At 35.5% G+C, this 14,413-nt stretch overlaps 3 long non-coding RNA genes across 4 annotated transcripts; 1 reads left to right on the top strand and 2 right to left on the bottom strand.

Annotated features, from left to right (window-relative positions):
- Positions 1-624: 624 nt before the first annotated feature.
- LOC148792041 (uncharacterized) lies at positions 625-5,696 on the bottom strand. Its single transcript, XR_016085425.1, has 2 exons — positions 5,136-5,696; positions 625-1,744 (listed from the first exon to the last, which is right to left on the bottom strand). It is a non-coding gene; the product is annotated as an uncharacterized LOC148792041 (long non-coding RNA).
- Positions 5,697-11,679: 5,983 nt separating this feature from the next.
- LOC104598156 (uncharacterized) lies at positions 11,680-12,279 on the bottom strand. 2 transcript variants are annotated; one of them, XR_735318.2, is made up of 2 exons: positions 12,149-12,279; positions 11,680-12,040 (listed from the first exon to the last, which is right to left on the bottom strand). It is a non-coding gene; the product is annotated as an uncharacterized LOC104598156 (long non-coding RNA). The 2 variants fall into 2 exon arrangements; XR_735317.2 differs by having other exon boundaries at positions 12,122-12,260.
- A 457-nt stretch (positions 12,280-12,736) lies between these two features.
- Positions 12,737-13,538, top strand: LOC148792040 (uncharacterized). The gene is made up of 2 exons (XR_016085301.1): positions 12,737-12,876; positions 12,934-13,538. It is a non-coding gene; the product is annotated as an uncharacterized LOC148792040 (long non-coding RNA).
- Positions 13,539-14,413: the final 875 nt, after the last annotated feature.

Here is a 14,413-nt window from a genome sequence, read left to right as displayed (position 1 = left end):
GTTCACAGAGATGGCCGTTACAGCTCCATAGTTGTCCCTAAATACTCCTATTCCTAGGTGTGCAACTTGGGTTGGCCTGAGTTAGCATTTTATACTATTTCAGGTTCCTGCCTTCGGACTGAGCCCATTCAAGTTTTGACAAAAGCCCAACTCAAGCCCGCCCAAGTTGCACTCCTACCTATACCAGACATGTCAGGGTTGTCCTATACTACAACCATAAAAAAATAGTTCGATTTTGTTGTTTGGTTGACCATACATTCTTATTCAACCAACCATCATTGAAATTATGTTTGGATGATTGGATCCTTATCCACATATCAAAATTCCCATAATAATTACCACATCTTTCTTATAGCAGGTTGAAGTGGATCCTTATCCACCATTGTGGGGCACTTTATGGTGGTCCAAAGGTGAATTACTTGATTAATCTAAAGAGTGATTGGGCATTGACTAAGATAGGCTAGTCCTTGTTTTAGGTTGAAGGGACAATTTTATTTCTTCTTATCCACATTAGCAATATTTCTTGAGTAGGCAGCCTAATTGCCTTACGGTTTCAAAAAAAAAAAATTGTAATCATTCATTGCAAAAATTATCCCCCCCCCCTTCCAATCCAAATACAAGATCTAAGGCACCATCAAACTTTTAACATGCATAAAAAGTTAACTTATCCTTCAAACTGCAGAGCAAGGGAAGAAAGTACTTATACAACAAGAAGTTGAAAAAATGGAAATTAAAAGAATGGATCATTAGATCAAGTCTTTGAAGCTATGGATACTTGCCTTCAGTAACAAAGCATTGCAAGCCCTCGAGAATAATTGCTTCAGCAGTTCTGTTTGCATTAGTAACCAAAAAGTAATCTCCTACAACTTGGATATTAACTAAAGACTTTAATGAAGTCCATGAGCTCCAATCATCTTGGTTAAAGGGATCTTCTATGGACACAATGGGTATGTCTCTAACAAACTCTTTATATAGTTCATAAAGGCTCTGAACTATGTGTATATGAGCTCCATCATTTGGTTGCTTTTTAAAGTTCAGATCATATTTCCCATCTTTGGTGAGAAGCCGCAAAGATGCCTGTTTTGATCCATCCCTTTTTTGATCTGCATAATCCACTTTGAGGTAATTTTTATACGCTAAAGGCAAGATGTCTAATCAAAGAATAAAGAATAGATTTCAGCATCCCACATTCCCTATTATTCTGTACATTGGGAGCAAATCCTTCTTCATCCCCCAACATTGCATGTATTTTAGCCATATGATAAACTATTCTTTCCTTGATGATGCCCTTCAAAATATGATAAATTGTTCTTTCCAAAAACATAATTTATAATAGCTATTTTATTTTTTTTTGTTCCCTTCTCATAGATTAATGTAGTAGAAAATATACCGACTATAATGACTTGTTGTGGCAACAGTCAAAGAGAACATCATTAATTTGTTAGAAAATGGGAATCCATACAAGCTGCTTGAATGCAAAACATGTTGTAAGGATATAGTTTAACGGTAAATAGGGAACATACCGTGCTGTCATCAATCTTGAACCACTTCCCCCAAAAATTCTTAATGTAGCACACATAATGACCAGTGAATGCAACATTCATAACATCCAAGTGAACCACCACTGCATAAAGCATGTATAGTTGTATACAAGAGATTTGTCATTTGTCATACTCATATATGGAGTCGGATCAAGGACCGCTGGGAATTATACCACCTTATTGAGCTTTCCAAATTCACCAAACTATAAAGCAGAGATTGAAGCAAGCGTTAAGAAGCCAAAAAATAACAACCAGAATAGAGTATCATTTTGCACTTCTAAGGATTATTTGAAATTGTTTTAAGGTAATTTATAGGATTTCCTTTTCGCCTTCTCATATGATTTGCATATGGTTAGAGAAAAAGAACATTTAAAAGGTAGTTCAAAAGAGAAGCTACTAATAACAAAACTACAATAAGCACAACTATATTGACTAGGTCATTATACAAGTATAGACATACGGGAGCTTGCTAAACTTCCTCAAGATGGACAGATGAAAATCAAGCATCACCTTGACTTCAATGGTTGTACCATATTAATTTGTTTTCTTTTTAATAAGCAATAGCAAATTAATATATTTCAAGAGAACTAAGGTACCAGGGTACAAAGACATAGCATTGTGTTGACTACTCTCATTTTCCTCAATAAAATGTTCTATATAAATTCTAACCCCCACCCAGGTGCATCCCACAAAGACATTGCACAGTTGTGTTTTATTATACCATAAAATAATAAATCTTAGACAAGTAATATAGGTCATTATTTTTTTAATGCAGCTAAAATACATCACGCAAAAACAATTCTACCTTGATTCAAAATTATTAGACATTTTACATAAATCCCAGTTTTTGACAACTTAACAATTTATTACATTATTTCTAATAATTTTCTGCAATATGCATCATGTGCTACCATTTTAACTAATACACATAATTCTTGCTGAAAATGGTGAATTTTCACACTTAATAATTCAGAAAAGCTTTTCAAGGAACATGAATACTCCAACAATGGTGTAGATAAATCATGGGCAAAAGAAACATGAAACAACAAAGCCTTTAGACTAACAATTAAAAGGAAGATATAAGTTTTCCTGTTACAACCTGAAAATTTGAGTTTTAATCCATTATCCAATGTAAATTCTTTATAGATTTGTGGTATGTTGCATATGTATTCAGAACTCCAAAAAGACATAAATATGGAATAAAAGTGAGTAAAATATAGTAATATCTTAGTCTTCAATTTCCTGCTTCGGATTATGGATCTAATAATAACTACATTGGTTGCTAATCATAAATATTTTTTCTCCAAAATCCAAACTCTAGTCTATATTCAGATTGCAACCATCTTCCTTTTTTTGATATTGCAACAGTCTTCTTCCAAGTAGCTATACATATCTTAATGCTAAACCAATAATTGTTTACCATGAACCATGAAATGGTATTTTATTAACCAAGATATTTGACAAAAATTGAAGTCAGGATACATAAATAACAGCCCAAGACTGACTAGTCATCAGAAAACCAGAAAGAATCACTTGTCATTAAACACCATCCTCTCAATATTCTAACTTCACAGTTATCATTTCTTTGTGATATTAGAAAAAAACAAATTTTCGTAATGTCCATTTGCACTCTGAAATAGCAGGATGGAAAATGGGTATCAAATAAGTACAACTTGATATCATGAAGGATCAATTTTCAGAAAAATAATAAGCATGAGTACCGATTGGAGATGTTATAATTTATATGTAATTAGTTGTCATGAAGAAAGACCCACCACACCTTTGTAGATCTCTTACTAAATCTCTTAGGACTTTAAAGAACTCTAATCTAATGATTTATACTATGTACCTTTGTTGTCAAGTCACCTAAGCACATGGCTAGGTGACATGGTAATATCTTGTTTATTAGGTGCATGGGCAATGAATTTTGACAAAACAAAAGACCTAGAATTTCCATATTCATAATCAGTATGATCCACTTTTGAAGGGATAAGATAATTTCTGGTTTCAGCTACATGGCTTGAAGAGTCAGGTAAGGTAGAAACCAATAATAATAAAGGAGAGGGGATAAAGTGTACTTAGACTGCAGTCCCCTAAACCCAGAAAAATTTAACCACTGGAACATTTATAAATGGAGGAACTGGAAATATCTCTTATATCCTACATAATTAACAGTTTACTAACTTTTTTATTTCTATCTTACCCATCTAACTTAAGAATGTTTTTGCTTTGAAAGAAAATCAGGAAACCTACCTACCTTTTTACATTCCTTACACTTTTCATTGTATAGGTTTCCCTACCTTTGCCTTCCTTTCCCCACCCCACCCCCTCAAAGCATGACAGACAAAAACACCCTTGGTGTTATAGAACAGAACCCCCCAACCCCACCCCCTAAAAAAACCTAATAGAAACCATTACTTTAAATATAGGTCAGTAAATTTGGAGAAAGGGAGAATTATTTTATAGGACAATAACCAATTAAAAAAATGATGATTTGGTCTCATCCCTAAGGATCTGTCAAGCTCAAATAGTGTAAGGATCTTTGTTTATAATATTGATATAGTCAAGGATCTATACAGTTCTTTATTTCCCACTGTCTAACTTTTTGGGTAGTATGAATTTAATACAATAGTTCCTATTATTTATCAAATAAAGAAAAAATAAATAAACGCATCCAAACCACAATTGGACAAGGTAAACAATTAGGCCAAAGCTCACTAAAAACAAGGCAATAACCTACTAACAACAATACATGAAAATTTTAATAAGTTTATCTGCCTGCATCATAAAGTTTTTGATATCAAGAAAAAGTCTTGTACAAAATAGAAATGGATTTTTTTATCCACTTAAAATTTTCTTGAAAAAACAAGTAATAGGTGTTTCGACTGATATATGCAAATCACCTATATTGTTCCAATAAGTAGAAGTTTTGTTTAAAAAGGATGTGGGCTGACATTACAACACTTTAGCTTTGCTAGTATGTCAAACATTTATAAGGTTTCTTATAACATTTATAATTCTTTCTCTTTATCACTGGATTTAGGAATCAAATACAACATGGAGTATGATGGGCCTATTGGTGAGGCAATCACAGGTAAGATATCTACAAGAATACAAAAACAATAAATGAGTACTTCATTGTAGAAGATTTACCGAATGCATTAACCCAAGAAGATCTTATCTATTCCTTAAGTTTCATCATTGTAGTTTCTACAACCATGTTTTTACAGCTACTTTCAACAAATTCTATAACCATATTTCTAGCATAGGTGTTACAAGCTTGGGGGACCTGACGAGGGACAATTTGACATCAAAGTTTTCAATTCAATAAAACTTTCAGATAGGAGTTTCTAGTTTAGGCCTCTAGGGTTTTGTAGCAACTCAATAAGACGTTTAGGAATTAAGAAGCACTCTAGAATTGGGAGAAAACCCTTCCGCCTACCATCCAAAGTCCCTTTCACCCTTTCAACCTCATTTCCAAAACCCGATTTCACTCTTCTCACATTGGATTGGGAGAAAATCCTATTACCCACTATCCCCAGATACAAGCATTAGATAAGGAAAACCTATCAAGAGGGAGGGTTAGATGATTACCTTCTCTTGGTCAAACAAATTTAAGAATAGATGCTAATATAGAGCTTATGAAAACAAATTTTTCCCTCTCTCTCAGTCAATCAATTCACGCATAGCCTTCTCAAGCGATCAAAGCCGGTATGGAGCTCTTCTACATCGTACAACACTAAAATAAAGCTCTAGCCAATTGATCTCTTCGCATCCTCAATCAGACAATGACGGAATGGAGTTACCTTTCCCTTTTTCTCTTCGTCGAACAACGATATCTACCTTTCCCTTTTTCTCTCGATCAAACAATGATATTTTCGCACCTTCTTCAGTCAAATGTTTCTCTAGCATCATTTTATCGAATACAAGAAGGAGAGAATGAAGCGGGAACTTTGAAGCATTTGCAGAGGTTTTGGCGGGTTGGGTTTTGTCAATTTGTCGGTTAGAATAAAATGGGTTTTATCCCGGTTCAAGTCCAGTTCAAAAATAAACCATCGTGCCAAGTGTTAAGGACCACCGCTCAACTTTCATTTTCCTCTTGTAGGCGGTGTCTCCTTTGAGAATGCCACCTTACTTCTCTCTGTAGCGACAGTCTTGAAGACCGCTTGGCTCTAAACTGCCGCCTTTCCCATTTTCTTGTAGTGCCACGAATCAAACAGGGTTTTAATTTTCCGTTTAATAATGGATTAATGGTTAATAAAATATTTAGGTGACCGCTCCTTCATTGGAATAAAATTTGGGGTAAAAAAGAAACGCTTGGAGTTTTCTTTTTTGGGATTTTTGAGAAGGGTAAAAGTTGGTTAATGGGATTTTTGTTCCTATTGATCAAGAATCCCAAGCTTTTTTTCAGATTTATGTGGGGTTCAGGAAAAGTTTATTTTTTTGGGTAAATGATACACATTTCCTAGCTGGGTAAATAACTTTCCCACTTGGGAGATAAGTTGCCAACACTTGAATGGGACAAAAATGCCTCTTTTAACAATGGATTTTTATTACTAAAATGGTCATTGCCTTATTTACCTAGAAAATAAAAGAACATGAATAAATGCATTTACTAGGATAAATATTTTTTACAAAAAATTTACCCAAATAATTACATTTACCCTGATTAATAACTTACCAAAAGTGAACAGGGCCTTATTGTTAGCTTAAATAGTATTTATAACATTTGCAATGTTACCCTGACATAAAACATTGTGGCAACGTTTCAGCAAACACGATTTTGATCTAAAGAAACATCAGTGTTTCACTTAAACCAATCCACCAAAAGTTAGGTTGATATCAGGTGAAAGCTTATACTAACAGGACAATTATTATATCAACTTAGGATAGACATTCATGGATGGTTGAACCCCAAGTGGTAGGTGAAAAAAAAAAAGTAACAAATTATTTAGAGACTGAGAGACAAAAAAACCTTAAAGCGTGCGGGTCTTACCATAAACAATGAAGTGATCTTTAATTCTAATAAATTATTTGCTTTATAGTTCTGACTTGAGGCTTTATCTTAAACCTTTTTGAGTAATGTTTTAAAAACTGACTCAGAACTGAAACCGTTTCAACCACCTGGTTCAAATGAATGGTTTGTTTCAATCTAAAATAAATTGAAAAAATAAAAATATGATTAAAAACTGTTGAATGAGTTGATGATTTGATCGCCCAGATCAGTAGGTTGCTAACCAAGTTAATGGTTTTTGGCCAACAAATGAATTAACTGTGAAACGGAATTGAACAGTTTCCGTGCTAAACGGTCCAACCATCTAAATCAATAATGATTCCAAAATACTGGTTTTGAGAGTATGCTTTGCATTAGGGCTGTTCACGGATCAGGTTGGGTCAGTTTATTGGCGTTTTTCCAACCGACCCGACCTGGTCGATTTACCTAGAAATGAAACCAAAACCGACCCAATACTAAGTAAAACCGACCTGATCGATTTGAATCGGTTTGGGTCGGTTTTGTGAATGATTCTCCCGGTGTGAATGGTAAAGATTCAAGTCTAAGAAGCGAAGGCTAGATGCCTGGAAATTAAAAATGATTTGATGGATTAAAGCTGAAATTTTATATATAATATGTATATTTCCCAAATAAAGCTAAAATAAATATATATATATATATATATATATATTTCCACAAATATATATCTGAAATATATATATCAGATATATATTAAAATTGATATATATATATATATATATATTAAAACTGAAATATATCAGATATATATAATATATCTAAGTCAGTTCGGTTTCGGTTTTCACACACAAAAACCGAAACCAAACCGAACCATCGGTTTATGTTTCTCTGTAACCCAAAACCGACCGGTGCTGAAGAAAAACCGGCCAACTTGGGTTGGATCGGACCAGGTTGGTCAATTTGGGTCTTGTTATGAACAACCCTACTTTGCATCCTAAGGATTCCTTTTTTGCATGGTTTTAAAAAACGACCTAGAAACGGAACAATTTTGGCCACCAGTTTCTAGGTCGATGATTCAACTATTCGGTTCGAACGGATGGCCTATTCTGACAAAAAATTAAAAAATAAAAATGGCCAAAAGTTTTAAACGGATCGACAAATCGATCACCTAGATCAATGGACCGTTGACTGATTCAATGGTTTTTGACTAGGAATCGAGTTTGGGGTAAAACAGAACTGATTGCCTAAATGGTTCCTGGGCCAAACGGTCCAATCATCTAAATCAACAGCAATTCAAAAACCATGATTTTTTGTATCTAATTTTAGGTTGTTGTTTGTATCTAATTGGATGTTTTTTGACGGTAAGAAGAAATTGGGGAATTTGTGGGCGGACAAACGACGAGTCTTTCTTAGGTTGGCAACAAACAAACCACGTACATGGGGTGATTGGTCCTCTTCTCTCTATCTTTATTTGACCATCGAATCGAATGCATGGCTCTGCATAATTATTATAGCTAGGCGCGCGGTAGTGACTAAGTCACTATACGAGTGAAATGGGGGAGGGAAATAATAATACTGCTAAAACTGAACAGGACGATGAACCCACATGACAACAAAGAGAATGGGTTCTACATATAAAAAAGCTATGGCCCAATTTACTCCACGTTTGGTCCGCTCTGGATGACTCTTCTCCAACCTGGCCATGGAGCGGATGGAATTTAAACCCGTTCCTAATTATAGGGATGTAACGTACTGTGTTTTTTTTTTTTCTTTTTTTGTCAAAATCTGAACGTTCCCAGCCCAAATGTTTGAACCCGAAGCAGTGCAAAATATTAATTGGAGCCAACTCGAATTGCATCCCATGGTCAGTGATATGACATTAGTGACCAGCAGGTGAATAATACTTGAATTGAGTGTATGGATATGTTACCCACAAGACACTACAGCTAGCCTCACATCTAGAAATCTATAATACTGAAAAGACATTAGTACCAGAAGAGATTTGACCGATCAAAAGCCACCCCCGTGAATTTGATGAATATCAATCATATTGATTGATCACCTCTTTTATGATACCAATTCATTGGCAGCAAGTTTTTCTGATATCATAATCGAAACCCCTCTTCCCCTATCAATTATAAGAGATAAGAAAGAGATAATAGATGTTTCCAATGTACAGATGTAGTGTCTTGTGCCTAATTAACCATTTTTGTGGGCTGCAATACGAACCCTTGAATTGGGAAGTTGGAGATGGATAAGATTTTCCACCCAAGCTCTTCCTTGCCACAATTACAAATCATAAACTGAAAATACAGTTGGCTCAAAGGGGGTAGTTAATAAAGAAAAGGGATAAAATGGTTAATTAGTGCAGCCATAAGCAACTGTTAATAAATTTGACTCGATCATTCAACTTTTGGCCTGAGAGATGTTTTACACAAGATCCCCATGAGTCACCAAAGCATTTTTAATTGATCATTTTTTTGTAGTGTAGATGTATCAAACAGTGCACTGATACTGAGGAGGCATGGAGTTGGCAACAATATTCTCTTCTCATGCCTTTGTTCAGTGACTTAGAAGCATTTAAGATTTAACCCCAAAGATTAGTTGGCATTTTCATATGTAATTAGAGATCATATGAACCCCAAAATCAAGATGAACATTTTTGAGGCAGAAGAGTTTGAGCAAATTGACATGGGATTAAGCAACCTTGTGGCGGTAGAGTCCGATATAATTGTATAAAAAAAATAATAAAAAAATAAGGCAAGCTCAGAATTATTTGGTAATAGTATTCTGGGTATAAGAATTGTGTTTTGGAAACGTGGGGGAATCCCACGACTGATTGTACTCATTTTATTTTATGTTTAAAAACACGGGAAAGAATAAAAATGAAGAAAATTAATTATATATGATTGACTTTATATTTTATCAATGCCAAAAAAGTAGTATAAATGATTTTTCTGATAAATTTATTGAAGATGTGTTGATGCACCATAATCCATGTCCCAATGAAAAGTGGATACATGGCCAAACCAGATGGGTAAAAATTTTTCCACCTGGGGAAAAGTTGGCAATACTTGGATGTGATAAAATTGTTACTTTTAATATTATCTTATTTACCTGAAAAATAAAAGAACATAGATAAATACATTTATCTAGATAAATATTTTCCAATAAACACTTATCTAGGTAAGTACATTTATATGAATAAATAACTTACCAAAAAACAGATAGGGACTTTATATCAAATTTCAACTTTGCCGATTCCCATCTAATACTAATTAAATTGATAGGAGGTTGCCACAAATTCAAAGTTCATCCAGTCATCACCAATCACCATCCCTTTGTTGTCAAACCAAGCAGAAACAACTATTATTTTCTTTATACCTATTAGGGGGTGTTTTTTTTTTGTTTTTTTTTTCTGGATTTTGAGAGGGGGGAAGTTGGTCAATGGGATTTTGACTCCCATTCACCAAGAAACCCATGTTCTTTTTTCAGATTTATGTAGGGGCCAAACAAGGGCAGAGCCAAGTATATTGACGGGGTCCTTGACCTAAAATGTAGGATCACTCTCTAATGCTCCTCCAACTCCCAAAATTAAAATGTTTTGTATATATATATATATATAATAGACCCAAACCTTTTCACCCCATTTTCCTATACACCCTACCCCTTCTACTCATCTTATTTTCTTGTTTAACTTAGCCCCTCTAAGAGAAATTTCCTGGCTCCGCCACTAGGGGCTAAGGAAAGTTTATTTTCTCGGGTATACCCATCTCCTAGGTGGGTAAATAACTTTTCCACTTTGGGGGAAAAAAGTGTCATTATTTAAATAGAACAAAAATATCCCTTTTAATAATGGATTTTTATGGCCAAATGATTATTACCTTACTTATACAGGAAATAAAAGAACATGGATAAATGCACTGATAAATCTTTCTTAAAAAATACTTACGATAAATACATTTACCCCAATAAAGAATTTACCAAAAAAAATGGGGTGTTAATGTTATTATCTTTATTAGCATTTTTTATTAACCTTAATTCTTTATATCAGACATCAGCTCAGCACCTCGACTGCTTGAAAGACCTGCAATCAAAAGTAGCCAAGCTCGAACTTCCGAGCTTTTGACTTGAACCGAACTTGAGCTCAAGTCTCTAATTCCAATCGAGCTCGAGCCTGATAGTTTATGAGCGAGCCCCTGCAATACAGGGCCCCCTCCGCTAATATATATATGAAAGGAGATCGAATTTCGCCCTAACACTATTCTCACAACGCTCACAAAACTGTGTCATATGCATTTTAGAAGTGATGAAATGATGTTAATGGCATCATTACCGTCATCTACTACTAATAAGTGATGAGGGGTTATTTGACCTTCCAATGGCATCATGGCATATGGCTCCACAAAACTGTCAGTGTAAGACTTTGGGAGCACGACAAACACATCGCATCTGTTGTGAACTCCTCGGCTCCACTTCGGCAGGTTGGAATATAGATACATCGGCCGATGTTAGATCAGTGTAAGAGGTGACACCGATCCTTAGCCCTACCTCGGCAGGTCGGACTACAGATAGGTCGGCCGATGTCAGGTCTGCATAAGAGGCGACCTGCCTCCGCCGACCTAGTAAAGATTTAGTTAGCGGTCTATGTGACATGACGAGCGACCTCCGACTTCCCCAAGATCACAACACCACATAGACGGAGCTAACTACCGCCCCGCCCATTTTGAGCGCGATCGGATAGGCACTGCCCACATATGCAAAGCCCATCTCTAGGCATGAAACCACTTTCAAACCAGACGGGCCAAAGATCCCAGGTGCATTTCATGGAGCTCATGACTATTAGCCTATATAAAGGCACCCCCTTCCTCAAAAAATGTACACAGAACTCAGCACTAATAGCTCTCTTGCTCTCAAGCTTTTCAATTCTCACAACTCATCATTAACTTAAGCATCGGAGTGCCCACCACAGGTAAAGCAACCCGAACACTCGGATCTCTCTCTTCTTGCAGCTCGACCAAGCAACCTACTCAATCCGACGTCCGGATTGTCTGCCAATAGGGAGCACCAAATCATGCAACAATAAGAATATCAAATATTATTTAATAATATTAAAAAATATTATTTACTAATAATTATTAGGGTGAACCTCTTAAACTACCCCTATTGAAATTGGCATGCAGTACCCTTAATGTTTAGTTATTATATTGCAGTACCCTTAAGTTTTTTTACAATTGTTATTGTAGCAAGTGGTAACGGAAGGAAGTGAAATGTCAAATTTACCCTTCACTATTTATCAAAATTTCAAAATAAAACCCATGAATCTTGCATTGTTGGTGTTGCTGGTGTTATAACTTTCTTGGTTTGGTTCGGTTGCCTCGGAACCTCCGACAACAGCAACCGCAGGGATCTTATTTTGTATCATAGCTACTATATCGGATTCTGACACCATAACCTCTTCTTTGAGACATCATTCTCTGTTTCTTCTCCAACCTTCTACTTGAATTCTGCCAACTGTTACACACACCTAACAAAACGAGCAACAAAATACTCAATTATTCAAGTGAAATTCGACAAATTGTGTTAACACAGACATATTACTACATACAACCAGTAATCCGTTGATTCATTCTACCGCTGGAGAGTATTGTAATATCGGGCTGGGCATATGATGAAATCACTTGCTGGCTTAAGACTCAATTGCAAGGGCTGGAAAACAGAAGATAGCTGCAACTAAAGGACATAACCGGTGGGCACAAAAGATAACTGCAAGGGAAGTCGGAAATATTAGACTTCCGTTGTAAGAACTCAACGAAATAAAACAGGCAACCCAACACAAATATCTTTCGAAGGGTGATGGAGGTCAGAATGATTTTGAAGACTAACTTGGCAATTCTCCAATACTTGTAAATTGTGCCACCGTTTGTAGTTGAATTAGCAGGGATGGCGAGGTACTGCTCCAGCTAGTTGCTACTACACACCACCAAAGCTCCATCTTTCTCCAAAACCTGATCATCATGACATGTTCCCTGAGAAGACAGATGAGATAAATAGCCTCTTGCAGCACCTGGACTTCACCTTGTCTCAAAGCTTTAGCGTCACCCCTTCCAAGCTAATTATAGAGACCAACAAGGGGAAGAAGAAGAAGATAGAGGGAAAGTTCAATGTTGGTGGTGGTGCTTTGTTTCCAAGTTAATTACAGAAACCAATAAGGGGAAGAAGAAGATAGAGGGATAGGTGGAGAGAGAGAAAGAGAAAAAAAGAGAGATGATCGGAGGTGAAGGATGGGCAAAGGTGGAGGTGTCGCTTTCTATAATTTCTTACCTTTTGGTTTAGAGACAAAGGGTCGGAGCAAGGGTGGAGGTGCCGGTTGGAGAAAGGGTCTGTAAATCCTTAAAAAGAGTCAGAGCAAGGGTGGAGGCGTTTTTCGATTAACAGTATGAATCGTTGGAGTCGGGTTCAGCTCCGCCACCGTCGTCTACATCGACCCCCTCCAGCATTGGCACCTTCGTGGAAAGATGGTTGGTAAGTTGGAGATTGTTTGAAGGACTTGGGTGATAAGTATCAGCAGCAGAGAGCGATGGCGAAGCCCTTCATTACCAGCTCTCTCAGCGGCTTGATCTTCACCATAGGAAGAAATGCCGCAATGCCTTCGGCAAAAAGATATAGGAACAGTAACTGAATCATCTTTGTGAGTAATGAAGTTCAATTGTCGTTGTAGTAGATCTAAGCGGTTCTGAACAGATCTGGTGGAGCAGTAGTAGATGTAGATCTGGATTCTTTTTGGGAAAGCATAGCATATGATCCCGTTAGCTCCCGATCTCACTCGACGGACTCGCTGATTCGGAAACTTTTCTTAGTGAACTTTTCTTCGGAAACTCTCCCATAAAACTCTTTTTTTAGTGATTTGTTCAGTGTTTTCGACAATAAAATCACCGTTGCCGCTGCAAGCCTGCAATTTGCAACGGTGATTTCTTCCTCCACCCCTTCTCTTCGTTCTCCCTCTCCACCTCACCTCTTCGCATATTAAGAATTTGTCGGAAAACCAGCCCAACTGAGATAACCCTCTTACACAAATTATTTTAAAATGATTACCAATCACCCTGCTGGAAAATCGCTGATTCCAACAGCGACGGTGAACAACAAACGTATTTTAAGAATTTTAAAATATATTACCACTAAGTGATGTCCCATGTGAATAGAGTGTGATGAAAAATTAACGACAATGGAGGTTTTAGCCAACTACTAGAAAACTTAAGAATAGCAAGACAATAGTCAATAGCTAAACAGTAAGGTACCGTGTGTCAATTTTATAAACAGTAGTAGTGTACGAGATTTACCCTAATTATTATTATTCTTAAATTTTTATGATTACTTAAATAATAAATAATATTATGTTTTATTTAAACAAATAATAATATTGTCATAATATTTACTTACTAAACTTAATAATAATGATTATAAAATGTTTAAATTAGTAACATTATTAAATATTTATTATTAATTCAATAATGAATAATATTATTTTTATATAAATAAATAATATTATTATTTAAATAATAACCCATTATTTATTTCAACAAATTATAATATTTGTTTATTAATAATATAGTATTTTTATTTAACATTATTTTTATTATTTGTAATATTTTCAAACAGTCTACTTCTATTAATAAAATAGTAAACTTACAGTTTCAGAAGTTGGAGAATTGCTTCAACTCAAACGATTTTATTTTTTTCAGAATCTCTAAAAACGCAAAACATCAATTCCATTTCTTTTTAGATTTCAGACCCAAATAGTTCATTTTTGACTATTTATCAAATCTAACAATAATTGTCCTCCTTATATTGATTGCAAACCTCTCCGTATAAAAGAGATCCTGTGGGACGACTACCTTAA

Source organism: Nelumbo nucifera, chromosome 4, assembly GCF_055504915.1.
Source record: "Nelumbo nucifera cultivar China Antique chromosome 4, China Antique-T2T, whole genome shotgun sequence".
Lineage (NCBI taxonomy): Eukaryota > Viridiplantae > Streptophyta > Magnoliopsida > Proteales > Nelumbonaceae > Nelumbo > Nelumbo nucifera.
This window is presented reverse-complemented; position numbering and strand designations above follow the sequence as displayed.